At 41.7% G+C, this 14,372-nt stretch overlaps 1 protein-coding gene across 1 annotated transcript in view; it reads left to right on the forward strand.

The window, feature by feature from the left end:
• The first annotated feature begins 10,719 nt into the window (after positions 1-10,719).
• The window catches only part of LOC115004742 (SH3 domain-binding protein 4), a 38,833-nt gene continuing 35,180 nt past the window's right edge, over positions 10,720-14,372 (forward strand). Inside the window, exon 1 of the mRNA XM_029426411.1 lies at positions 10,720-10,831. The gene's annotated coding sequence lies outside the window, so the exon portion shown is untranslated. The remainder of the gene's footprint in view (positions 10,832-14,372) is intronic.

Raw genomic sequence — 14,372 nt, forward strand, 5'->3', positions numbered from 1 at the left:
CATGCTTCTCCGAGCACGTAAGTGAGTCTCACAGGGGTCACCGACATTTGTGAGTCCCGCAGAGAGTTTTACTTTCATCTTTGCAGAGCTTGACATTTGTGGCAATGTGAAGCAATATGTGGAGTACACAGCCAGAAATTATGTTTGTATCTGGTGGGAGAAGTTTGAACTCCCTGTGGTGACCTGTGGTGACCTGTGGTGACCTGTGGTGGCCTGTGGTGGCCTGTGGTGGCCTGTGGTGGCCTGTGGTGGCCTGTGGTGGCCTGTGGTGGCCTGTGGTGACCTGTGGTGGCCTGTGGTGGCCTGTGGTGGCCTGTGGTGGCCTGTGGTGGCCTGTGGTGACCTGTGGTGGCCTGTGGTGGCCTGTGGTGGCCTGTGGTGGCCTGTGGTGGCCTGTGGTGACCTGTGGTGGCCCAGATAACTAAACCCTCTGAGGGTTAAGAAGACACAGCAAACAGATATTCTGCTTATAAGCACACAACAAGAGAACACGTCTGGATACAGTAAGTATCTTCCTGTTGTTCTAGTAATTAGTAAATGCAGTTTTATGAGCATGTTCATCAGTTTTTAGTTTCCCCTGGAAATGCCTTAATGTCCCATCTGTGTTTAATGTGCTACAGCTCAGAGATGTTAGCATCTGCTGGACCCACACATTGACGTTTTTATTTGTTTTTTGTACAAAGGAAGGTGTATGGGACGTCGGGCCGCTGCAGTGAGATGGAAGATTTCTACCTGACAACCTTCAGAAGGTGAATCTCAGCGTTATGAAAGGAGTTTGTTAAGTTTCACTTCCAGTTACATTAGATTCAGGGGCTAAAACTACATGGTTAGTTTTAGGAGGTCATGGTTTGGGTTAATTAAAGTGCGTAGTAATGATGCTAGTACATATACATAGTACTACATAAATCACGTACGTTGCGTCAGTTAAAGTAACGTGAAAGTCCTGCTTGTTTAACGTTTGATATCTTACTCGTGTGTCCTCTGACCTCCAGCAACACGTGTTAATCTGCAGTCTTTTCAAAATAAACTCCCTTCTTCACTGGTTTAGGTTTAGGACAAGATTGTGCTTCTGGGTTCAAGTTACGTTTCTTAAGTACGGAAGTTACGTGACAATTAACCTCCGGTTTCCTGTCGGACCTCGTCTCTACGTGGACTCTGGCTTCACAATCACGTGTCATCCATACAGAAGATTGTGTGGGGTGTACACAAGTTACAGTGCATTACTTGTTTGTAAATGCGCTGTTTCTAAGCGGACTTTATCTCTTTATTCTACGTCAACGGACCTTCTCGTATTCACACATGTAGATAAGAGCGCCGCTCTGAACGTACTGGCAGGTGCAGCAGCTCCATCCTGACGCATATCTATGACGCTGATCATTTAATGTGCTGATAACTTTCGAAGTCTATGTCATTTAACTTTTGGCAAGAAAGCGAATAAGCACAAAATGTCAAACTATTCCTTTGAAGTTGCGCCGTGTTCTCCTTCCCTCAGCTTTACTCGTCATGAGACAAAACGTGGAATTGAAGCATCGTTACATGAAACAGATTCCCGTGAGAATATGATGCCGTGTTTGTTTGTGAGTGATAATGAGTGCATATGGGAGTGTGTGTGTGTGTGTGTGTGTGTGTGTGGTAACGTCTCTGTGCTACTCAGAGCACTGGAAAGAGAAGAAGCTCTCACCTGAACCTTCTGCAGCTCCAGCTGTGAGCTGAATGTTAATGCTGAGCTCGCATCACACCAGCACTCCCCGCGGCTCACGAGAGCAGAATGAAGTGCTCTGTGCGAGGAGCCGGTTGTAACGAGGATGTGATGGATACAGAAGACACGTAGAAGCACATTATTTCAAAGCAGATTGAGTTTTTACGTTTCTGAAATGCGTTTGTGATGGCGACAGATGACACCTCGGACAGTCTCTGTGACATTAAGATGCCACTAACTCATCTGTTTTACACTCTGCACCAATACTCTGGAGTTTCTCATTAATCTCCTCTTTCATCAAATATTTATTATCTTTCTCTTCGGAGCTGAAGTCCCGCGTGAGATGAAGAGAAATGGAGTCATAAGCAAAGCTGATTGACTTTGTAATTGAGTTCCCATCTGATAATCGTGAGCAGTGAGTGAGATGAATGTGAGTCCTCAGAGAGCGTCCTGCATCCTTCACATGGAGGCTCTTTATAGAACATGTTCAGGTGACATGTGCAGCTCTCACACCAGCGATCAATGAACTTCATTTATTTCCAGTATTTATGTTGTAAGATGGAGAACAAGCAGTGGAGACAGAAGAAAGACAGTTTTAATGTTGCACCCCATGTTACATTTCTGCATTGTATTTGACCAAATATTTTTCAAACTCGCGTAACTTTATTTAAAATTTGAGTAGAAATCTCAAAGTTTCTAAATGATGCACAAAACATCCAGATTATTTATATTTAACAGGATTATGCAGAAATAAGAAACACAGTTAAGAGGAACAGGCTGAATCTTCTTCTCACCTCAAAGCTACTTATTGTTTAGTTGTGCTTCTGTAATCCAACTTCCTGTGAGCAGCTGTTAGTGTGCATCTGAAAGATAATAACGACACGCAGGAGGAGGATTGTCTGTTTGGTTGTTGGCAGCAGCAGCGGGTGTTTTCTGTCTGATGCTGAGAAGAGAATATCAATCACTGGTTGGAGGCGTGAAGCTGCATGTTGGATCAGCAGAGGTGAGGTCATGTTGTATGCATGAGTTACAAACAAGAGGACATTTTAAAACTGTCTTCAAAGAGCAGGTGAGAGGTTTAAATACTTCAAACAGCAGCTTCTCTTCTGACAGAAGTAAAGAACCCTCTTTGTATTCTTCACTAAACCTCTCTTTACCTTTTGCACACGCGTTTCAAGTCAGATGCACCAAACTGTTGACGGCACAAACCTGCATCCGCCTGATCAACGTTCACGTGGAGCTTTGTGTGATTCAGATCAGAGTTTTGCATAAAACTGCCATAAAAAGCTTGTTTCATTCACGGAAATGTCACCAAACGAGGTGAAGGGGACGTGACAGTGCTGGAGATATTAGACAGGATGATATTAGAGTCTTAATTTAATATTAAAGCACTGTTGGTGCAACATCAGGAAGCAGAACCTGCATCACGACCCTGAAGCAGCTGCAGCAGCGAGACAACAGCTGAAATGCATAAGTTGCATAAAAATGATCGAAATCTAAAATAAATAAAATCCTTTAAATATGCAAGGCATGATGATGATTATGTGAACAGACTCATCATTTTGCATGAAGTCTGTTATAGTTAAATATTAGATTTAAACTGAATAAAAGGCGTTTGTCAGCAGTGCTCTGCAAAGATGTGGTGCAGAAATATATAAAATATCCGCACCACGGTGCAAAGGATCCGCTCCACACACCAACAATGTGTCCAGACAGAATGTCTCACAGCTCACGTTAACGACACAACACTTTAACTAATCAGACTCCAAATGTGATGCTAACGCTAGCCGTCGTAGCTAGCATTTCTGCTACATTACGTCCCCAAAAATACAATATTTAGTAGAAATCTTCCTCTTCTTCTCCCCTCACACGAATGTTCTGCAGGTGTGCATCTGTCCCTTAAAGAACGAAATGAACCTTTGATATCCGTCTGCCTCCTTCTCTAACTTTAACTGAAAGTGAAGACTGATTTTCCCTCCAGACGTTTCTTATCTGTCACAACCAGCCGTCAGCAGCATGTGCGTTCATCATGATCATGTCTGATATAACACAGCCGTGATGAACGCCTCACAACCTTCACTTTATGCATTAACAAAGCTGCACTAACACCTTTAGAAACCATGTAATCATAGTTATCAGAATAATGTGAGGCTGACCTTTGAGAGACAATCCAACATGGAGGAGACGCATCAGTTCACACAACACATGAAAACAAGACAATAATGATGATTCTCTCACTCAGACCTTTCTTCACTGAAGTTATTTGACATTTCAAACACAGCTGTTCATATATAACTTCTAATGTCACCTGTATGCTCACTAAATATTTATGTTTTAGGTTACACCGGTGCTGTTGCTGCTTTGACTAATCTAAATGTCTGCCGTGAGGAAGATGGTACCAAGTTACATGTTGAAGAACACGAAGTGGAACTGGCTCCACTCTGGCTGCAATGCAATTTGACGCTATTCGTAATTCCTCAGCAGTTTGACTATCGTTTGTGAAACACGTGCATCTGTGTGGAGAAAACAATAAGCCGTCAGATCAGATAATCAGGCTTCATCGTGGTGCATTCAGGTGCTCCTCAGAAGCTGGGAAGTCGTAATGTGGAAACAACGTGGACGTCTGTGTTTTATTGCTCAGAGCTTTAATAACCGGAGACTCTGTGTTCAGTACTTTCCCTGAAACCACATTTATCTTCTAATGCTAATAAATATGTAACGGTTACAAACTAAAACCATATTACAAATGACATGTGAGCACAAAATGTATCTGAAGAATTAATAAAGATGTTTTAACATTAACATTTACTTTGTCCACGTGTTGTCCAACTCAGAACTGTTGTTCCCATTAGAGGTTCACATTTTCACAGTTGGGATTATTATATATATATATATATATATATTATTATATTATATTATTCCATCCATCGTCGACCTCTTATCCGGGATCGGGTCGCGGGGGCAGCAGCTCCAGTAAGGAACCCCAATCTTCCCTTCTCCGGGCCACATCCTCCAGCTCCGACTGGGGGATCCTGAGGCATTCCCAGTGAGGAGATATAATCTCTCCACCGAGTCCTGGGTCTTCCCCGGGGTCTCCTCCCAGCTGGACGTGCCTGGAACACCTCCCTAGGGAGGCGCCCAGGTGGCATCCTTACTAGATGAACCACCTCAACTGGCTCCTTTCAACGTAAAGGCAGCAGCGGCTCTACTCCGAGTCTCTCCTGATGGCTGAGCTTCTCACCCTATCTCTGAGGGAGACGCCACCCGTCTGAGAAAACCCATTTCGCCGCTTGTACCCGTGATCTCGTTCTTTGGGTCATGACCCAGCCTTCATGACCATAGGTGAGGGTAGGAACGAAGATCGACCGGTATATTGAGAGCTTTACCTTCTGGCTCAGCTCTCTTTTCGTCACAACGGTGCGGTAAAGTGACTGTAGTACCGCCCCCGCTGCTCCGATTCTCCGGCCAATCTCTCGCTCCATCGTCCCCTCACTCGCGAACAAGACCCCGAGGTACTTGAACTCCTTCACTTGGGGTAATGGCTCATTCCCTACCCGGAGTAGGCAATCCACCGGTTTCCTGCTGAGAGCCATGGCCTCAGATTTGGAGGTGCTGATCCTCATCCCAACCGCTGCACACTCGGCTGCGAACCGATCCAGTGACTGTTGAAGGTCACAGACCGATGATGCCATAAGGACCACATCATCTGCAAAGAAGCAGCGATGAGATCCTCAGGTCACCGAACTGCAACCCCTCTCCTCCACGACTACGCCTCGATATCCTGTCCATGAAAATCACGAACAGGATTGGTGATAAAGCGCAGCCCTGGCGGAGGCCAACATTCACGGGAAACGAGTCCGACTTACTGCCGAGTATCCGGACACAACTCTCGCTTTGGGCGTACAGGGATTGGATGGCCCTCAGAAGTGACCCCCTCACCCCATACTCCCGCAGCACCTCCCACAGTATCACCCGGGGTGCTGACCGAAAGTCCTTCTCCATAGCTTCTCCGAACTTCTCCCACATTGTAAAATATTATAATATTATAATATTATAATATTACATTATTAGAGCAAATTCTTCCAGTTTAATCTGAAAGATCGTGGTGTGACTGACCGTGTTGTGAGTCACACCTGAGAAACGTCTGGAGGGAGTTACTCACCTGGATTCAGATTGTACACACTTTGACTCCACGTGTGACTGACTGTTATTCTTTACACCTGTGTTTGACAGAGTCGTGTGTGAGAGCTGAACTTGTGCTCGAGTCTCTAACGATCTTAATTCACGACATCAGAGTTGATTTGAAACCAAATCTTCCTGATGGTTTGTTTGCGTGCTGTGAACCTTCAGGAAACTGAAGTGTGTTTACGTTTCTCTCTCCAACAACAGCGTGACTGATTGCTGCTTGTTAAATATTTAAAGTTGTTTTCAGCACATTTCCTTTCATGCAGACGCTCCAGCTGCAGCCGCCGCCACGAGGAGTCCTCCAGTGAGTCCTGTGTTCATTAAAGTTTCCACACAGCGAGCCGACCGCAGGGTTAATACTGTCGAGGTCTTTCCACGCAGCGACGCTCACTTTGATGCAGCAGAATATTTACTGACACCCAGTCTGCCCTGCAGCTGTGGGACTTTAAATGTGATGATAACTGCAGATATTGCTCTCCTGAACATCGACTGAGGTTCTGTTTATCAGGACGTTCCCAGAGCGACGTGGTCTTCTGATCAGCTGCTTCAGCAGAAACACTTTAAACTCTGTAGAGCCTATCCCTCTGCATGTTGTGCAGTACTTCACTGTCTGCCACTAGGGGGCTCTGTTTTAAAACAAAGTCTGTTGTGGTGGAGCAGCAGCGGTGCAGAAGTTCAACATTTAGAGACAAAAGTCAAAGATTTTGAGAAACAGATTGAAAATGTAATAAAAATCTGAAATGTTGTTATTCGTGATAATGCTTTAGACTTTCAGAAACATTAATCTTTAAAAGCTCGAACCAGCGCTGGTTTAGTACTTTAATGTTTAACACAGCTGAACATATTTACATTAGTTAAGTGAAAGATGGTCGTCATGGTTACATTATAAACTGTCAACACGACTATAATGAGGCAGGATGTCTCCAAGAAACACTTCCACACCCAGCCATCCCCACAGCATTACATCTGAACACACACACGCACACACACACACGCACACACACATGCACATGCACACGCACACACACACGCACACACACACACACACACGCACACGCAGAACTGCTCCTGAGAAGATGTAGAGTATTTAAAGAGAACTATGGAGGGAAGTCGAGGACAGAGAGTGTGCAGCAGCTCGGAGGTTTGTGTTCCCTCCTTTGTTCACCAACTTCCAGCTTTTCTTTCTTTCAGAGGAACAGCTGGAACTGACATCTCCTGCAGACTGCGAGCTGAGTCATGCTTTATTCTGCTTTATTCTGCTTTATTCTGCTTTATTCTGCTTTATTCTGCTTATTCTGCTTAACTGGGCGAAAGTGCTGGTTCATCAGTGGAGTGTGTTTGTAGCACCAACTGTGCATTAATCAACACTCTCTCTGACGCGACACATTTTCCATGCAGCTAATTCTCCTCCACATATAACACTGGAATGATCCTGCTAACAAGCGCAGCCTCCTGCAGTGTGTGTGAGGATGTTGTGTTTAATACTTACACACAACTGTACAAATCCTGTTGCACATTATGCTGCTGGTATTTAGGGTATATTTTCACATGTTGCCGGAAAAGTGAAATGTTCATCTGCAAATTGTCAAATGCACATATATATAGGGTTATTATATATAATAATATATAATATTATATACTATATATATAATAATATTATAATATATAATATTATTATATATAATATTATATATTATATATAATAATATATAATATTATATACTATTATATATAATAATATTATAATATATAATATTATTATATATAATATTATATATTATAATATTATATATAATAATATATAATATTATAATATATAATATATGTATGATATTATATGTATCTATATATATATATATATATATATATATATATATATATATATATATATATATATATATATGTGTGTCTCTGGGGTGAAAGTCCTGTGTGTTTGCTTGTATTATTAAACTTCCAGTTATCACATACGGCTGAGATGTTCAGGCGTCCACATACATTTGTCCACATTGTTTACTATAAACTTAGCTGCACGGTTCAACATAAATCTCTGAATAATGTCCTCTGGACACAGAAAGCTCCACCTCAGTCGTGCTTCATCAGTTTCAGCCTGTGAAGCCAGATATGCTCACAGTCAGCCGCTCAGTCTACCCAGAAGCCATCAGGGCCTGAAGATGGAGGCTCACAGGATCTCCGTGCTGGAACACTCTGCAGTAATGGCTCCATGCGCAAACATGTATAATGGAACCACACATATTTCATGCATTTACAATCCGTCTGCCTGCGAGCCTTATATTCCATCTCACATCTTTCATACAGAGGAGCAGCGAATGTCAAGCCGCCGCCGCCGCCCTGCATGTAAATGAAGAGATGTTTACTCCCCACATCTGTGTCTTCTCGGGGTTGTGGCGATGGCATCTTGCTCACCCTTAAGGCGATGAAGCATAAAACAATTCCGGAGGTGTTTGGAGTTATTATACCGTGTGTATTAGTGTGCGCTGTCGTGTGACTGTGATTCAGTTGCGTGGACGTGATGTGGACACTTCGTGAACCCAGACTCTGATCTATTACAGACGGGAGCGTCAGGAGTCGATCAGTTCCTACATCTCCTAAACACACACACACAACCTTCACGCTGAGTCGTGTCACACATTACTGAGATGTGCGATGTCTCCAGTGGATGAATCCTCATCATTTTGACGTCTCCCTGATTTTTCCTGCAGTTCCACAATCCGGCCAAAGTTTCCAACCAGGGCAGATTATCGTGTTCGAATCTTATTCCTGCTCCCCAGAGGACGAACCTCGAGCTTCCTCTGTCGGGCCCCAAGACAAAATGAGAAGTTTTCCAACAAGAGTCTTTATCTCACAATCAAACGGCAGGTTGGTGTTAATATGTTGAACATATTGCTGCTCCCCAGAGGATGAACCTCTCTGATTGGCTCTGATTTACTCGTTTCTGAATGAAGCCCGTGTGTTATAAAGTATTCTGGCTGTGAGTGGAGATCTGTCCTTTGAACACATCATGTGGAGTTTTTAAATAATCACAACATCTAAAAGAAAAGACGAGTTCTGCTTTTACAGCAACGAGAAAACAGGAACATAGACGTTGTGTCTGTAAACTATATAAAGACGCAGAATGAGAGACGGCTTTAACTACTTGTGTCGCTTTAAGACTTTGTGCCGTCACATGTTTGTATTCTGGGATGTAAATGGATTTTTGTTCTCTTACAATTTAGTGGGAAAAAAGAATCTGCACATTCAAATCTGTGCAAACATATTTGTAATAATAGCTTTGGGTCAGATACGTCGTTCTCTACTGCAGATTTCAGTGTTTGGATGCTTTTTTAATTACGTTTGGTCGTCTACAGCTCCAGCAGTCTGATACCTGCTGAGATATAATAACATAATCAAAAGCTTAAAATGAACTGTGTATCTGCACAGTGGACCAACAAGTGTTATGCATGCTAATGCTAATGCTACATGCTAATGCTACGTCCCTGTGATACACATTATAAGAGGATTCATCAGAAGAGAAAACTTGAAGAACATTTCTACATCCCGGAGGGAAGCGTCTCCGCGGGATGAAATTAAAGTTTGATCTTCGCTTTCTGAACTTTCCTCTGCAGATCATAAATTATTCTGTCAGACACTTAATAAACTCATAAAGTCTTCAGCTTGATTTTAATGCCAGACCTCCTTTAAATTCTGTGAAAGTTAATGTTACAACATCGTCCATTTAATGTTTAACTTGCATAAAACACTAAAGAGCTGCTGCTTGGGATTATTCTCACGTGTGTATTTATATTAGTTTATGGCTTTTATTTCAGTTTTATTATATCGTATTTAAAATCATAATCTGATAAATGATAATAAAATAATAATAAAAATGTATACATATGAAGTAATATGTACTATATTACTTTATTATAATTGTTCTAATAATATAAGTAATTGTTAAATACGTAACGATCCTGCATTCAAAATGAATCCAATATTAATACTGAAGCATCCATGTTAGAGCAGCATGTTACTGTATACTATACATGTATCAAATAAATGTAAAGCAGAATACATCCCATGATAACAAGTTCATTTTAGTTTTCTCAAGATAATAACGTCATTATCACACAAACGTGAAGATAACGGGATAATATTCTCAAGATATCGAGATAATGAGAAAACAATGTTTCATAAATAACTAATAAAATCAACTTGTTCTCACGGGAAAAGGAGGAAATAACATGTTTGAAAAATGGCCGTTTAGGGCTTCCGTAGTTCTCCTTTTGGTGATACTTATTATATATATATATATATATATATATATATATATATATATTATTTACTTATAATTCTATTTATATTTTTTATTTAAACAATCAAATGTACAAATATTTCAGACATGTACTCAACAATTTAGCATAATAATGCTGATAATGATATGCATGATAATTAAAACTTCATAAATATAAATGTATTAGAAATAAAGTATAACACAATTTTTAATTTCATGAAACAACTATTTGACCGTTTTATCACTTCTTTAGTATTTAAAATGTTAATATGTGTACTGTATTCTTCTCACATACACATCCAATGAATTGTTATAATTGTATAATTACAAACATTATGATTATTTTTATGTAATAATAATCTTTCAATCGACTCCAAAACGCAAGAGTTGTTTTCAACATGTAAGATTCTGGAGAAATCAATATATTGTGTAAGATTGTGGGAGATTTGAACCAGTGACATCATGTCCTGATGGAAATGTGCCCCGGGGAGGCCCCTCCCCGCCCCGGTGACATCAGCCGGAGCTCGGCTGCTTTCCTCCAGGAGACCTCGGTGGATCCGCACACACACATCCAGCAGCAGCACCGGGAGAGCTCGACGGAGACTGCTCGGCTATTATCGCTTTCTTCATGGGACACAACAACACTTATTCCCCGCCAGGTAAGCTGCTCTTCCTCCTCCTCTTCCTCCGGGTGCGTGTTTCCTCTCAACGTGGGAGAAAAAGTGTTTTTTTGTTGTGTGGGAAAATGTTTCAGCCGCTCCACCTGGAGCGACGTTTCCATCCCGGAGCCGCAGAATGAGCTGCAACTTTTCAGTGTGAGGATCCTGTTCAATCTGTGAAAGTGGAGGATATGTGGGGAGAACACGACGCTCCATCGAGCACACACTGCTGCTCTCCAAGTCCTGGGAACATCCACACTTTACGCTCCAGCTCAGCGTCGTTTCTTCTTTTCTTTCTGTCTCGCCGTTTTTCTTTGGAGCGTCCCAGAAGCTTTCTGTGGGAGTAACTGTAACTACAGTCCTCTGCAGCCAGAAAGTAAAGCTGCGACACATGTCAGAACCTGAGCTGCACGCATGAAGCCCCACACACACAGTTAGTGACATTAACATCCTCCTCTTCATCATCTTCAACATCTTCACCGCCTCATGTTGGAACCCGGATCACAGCTTTCACCCCCGGTTCCGCCGGAGCTGGGGGGCCAGCAGCAACACATGCATGAAGGAGTTGATGCTTTATGGATACAGATAATATTGGTTCATAGATTGATTCATTGGCGACAGTTATGATAGTTTAAAGCAACGTCTCTGGTTCCAGCTGCTTTATTCCTCTTCTATAATAAGACATGAATATTTTCCACTTTTGGACATTTTTCACAGTTTTCTGACATTTTATTGATTAATCTGGAAAATAATCTTTGGATTAATGGATAATAATTTTTTATTTATTGTTGCCTTAATTACAATGTTAATACATTGACTATGTCATAATGTTGGTTTATATATCCCAAACAATATGGGACTATTAGCTTCTCATGTCAACACCAGTGAAACACATTGTGTTTATTAAAGCGCTGAGGCGTTTTATATTTTATTAAAGAACATAAAACTGTCAAAGATGACAAAACATTTAGTGACTTTAAGATGCATTATTTTCACTGGAAATGAGATGTAGTAAATCTATAAATAAAAACAAAGCACCTTCTGATGCTCGACAGAAACACGGCGAGAGTGAAGTCTTTCTGGAGTCTCTGGTTGCCCGGCAACCTCACTACGACAACAAGACTCCTCGGCCAATAGAATAGTCCCGCTCACTAACATGAGATGTTGTAAAAAGGCCTGATTGTGGAATTTACACTTTTAGTGTTTGTGCACAAACGAGCTGCTTATGCTAAGCTAAGCTAACTGGCGGCTAGCTGTTATGCTAAGCTAACTGGCGGCTAGCTGTTATGCTAAGCTAACCGGCTGCTAGCTGTAGCTTCATATTGGACACACAGATATGAGCGTGATCTTTCCCTTTAACTGGGAACATGAAGCATCCTTTAGATTCAACATGTCATAATGTTTATTTCTCATCTTTTCTAATCCTTCGTGTTTCCTGACAGTCGTGGAGAGAAAAGCTGCTCGCCACCACGTGAAGTGCAACGTGCTGCGCTCTTTAACGTTAACGCTTTCAAGCTGCCTTTTAAAGGAAACATTTTGTTTAATAATCCCGACCATCATTTCAATCATCAACGTGGCTCAAACTGTGTCTGAGATGTGAGCACGCTCAGCACGCTCAGCACGCTCAGCACGCTCAGCACGCTCAGCACGCTCAGCACGCTTCAGACTATGTGGTTGTAAAAAGTAATTTAAACCAAATTATATGTGAGTCAAATGTTAAAGAATTGTCATCTGTAAACACAGACTTCCTGCCTCAACTTTGACCTTTGACCTTCTGTACTTGTAGCTTCGTGTTTGTTTTCACCGCTAAAGAAAACGTTTTCAGACACAAAGGCTGAACTGGGACTTTTTCACAACATGTCCGACTTCCTGCTTAGTTTGAGTCTCGCTGACTTCACATCTGTAATCATAATACAAATAATACACTTTATATATATAGTATATATTCATATATATTCAAAACTAAGTAACAAACCACAAATGGCAAACAATGATAAAAACAATAAAGAAAGTTAAAAAACATTGAGCAAAAGGAGCAACATATGAGAAAAAGTCAAATAAAAAACATCAAACAGATAATAAAATAAAATAATGAAATCTGACTTTTCTTAAATGGACTCAGTTTGTACTTTGGAAGAATGAACACGGCTGTGCATGATTTAACTTTCAGAGTAAAGCAGACGTGTCGTCGTCTCCAGCAAGTTTTATTCTGATTAAATAGAAACATAACTTCAGAATATGGATCGTAAAAGTGTTTGTGTTTTAGAGTAAAACGAATATTATCTTTGAAGTCTGGCATGAAAAGAAGATGTGATTATTCAGCTGCAGATCATCTGGGTGATTTCCCAGCATGCCGAGCAGCAGCATCCCGATCCTATCGGCTTGTATTCATGACCACAGACTGTTATTGACTCTGGATATCACTTTCGTTTGGAATCATGAATTGTCCCACAGTGTGAGACTCAGGGACGTATATCTGTGCACATTTCCCAGAATGCAGCAGCAGACGTTGTGACTCAGGAAACCAAACACAGTGAATAATGGATGTAATGAGAAAGAAGATATAAAGCTTAATGTAGGCGTTCCACGCTTGTTATATCTGATGATTCATTGAGGTTTGAATGAAAAACAATTAGACGAGCAGTGATCACGTGCAGAACTCTGTTTCATAATGTACTTTGTAATAATTAATGGCAGCAAAGAGGCCTTTTGATTAAAGTCTCCTCTCAGTATTCCACAGTCTTTAGCGGATGTATACGTTAGATGTGAGCTTTCAGTCACGTCTCATGGTCTTCCTCAGCAGATTGAATTTGCTCAGATGATTCTGAGAAAGAAATACTGTTTCATTATATAAATGTTTTCCTGAGCAACAGCATCATAACAACACAGACAGAGACTTCTCATCTTGTTCTTGAGATCAGATTTACTCTTCTGTCCTCCAGGTTCTGCTCTTCTTCATCAGACATGTTTAATAACTTCTCTGAAGAGTTCTGGATGTTGTTTATTATATCTGCAGGATCTCCAGCTGCTCGGAGCAGTTTATCACTTGACCCCTGAACTGTTGAGGGACTGATGTTGTGTTACAGCTGGACTTCAATACACGTCTTTGTTTCAATGAATGCATGTGATGTCAGATACACACACACACACACACACACACACACACACACACACACACACACACACACACACACACACGTCACAACCTCGGCCCAGGGACACCCAGCTTTAGTTGTGAGGGACTGAAGCCGGCCATTATACCAGGCGTGAGTCATGCTGGAGCCCCCCCCCCCCCTGCTTCATGCTGCCCCATGCTGTCATCAGACAGGAAGTGCATCTTCATCAGTTTGATCTGCACGTTTTGCTCCATGGGGGGGGAACAATGATAACAATGACTGTGCGTTTGTATTGGGGAAACATTGTTTCCCACAGTTTGAGGTTTTGTGCAGAAGTGCAGCCGGACGTTCGGAGGAGAAGCAGCGCCAACAAAACTAGTGGAAGGAAAGACTTTCATTATTCTTCATCACTGATCCCCAGAGGA

The sequence above is a fragment of the Cottoperca gobio genome, unplaced genomic scaffold (assembly GCF_900634415.1).
Source record: "Cottoperca gobio unplaced genomic scaffold, fCotGob3.1 fCotGob3_174arrow_ctg1, whole genome shotgun sequence".
In the NCBI taxonomy this organism is placed as follows: Eukaryota; Metazoa; Chordata; class Actinopteri; order Perciformes; family Bovichtidae; genus Cottoperca; species Cottoperca gobio.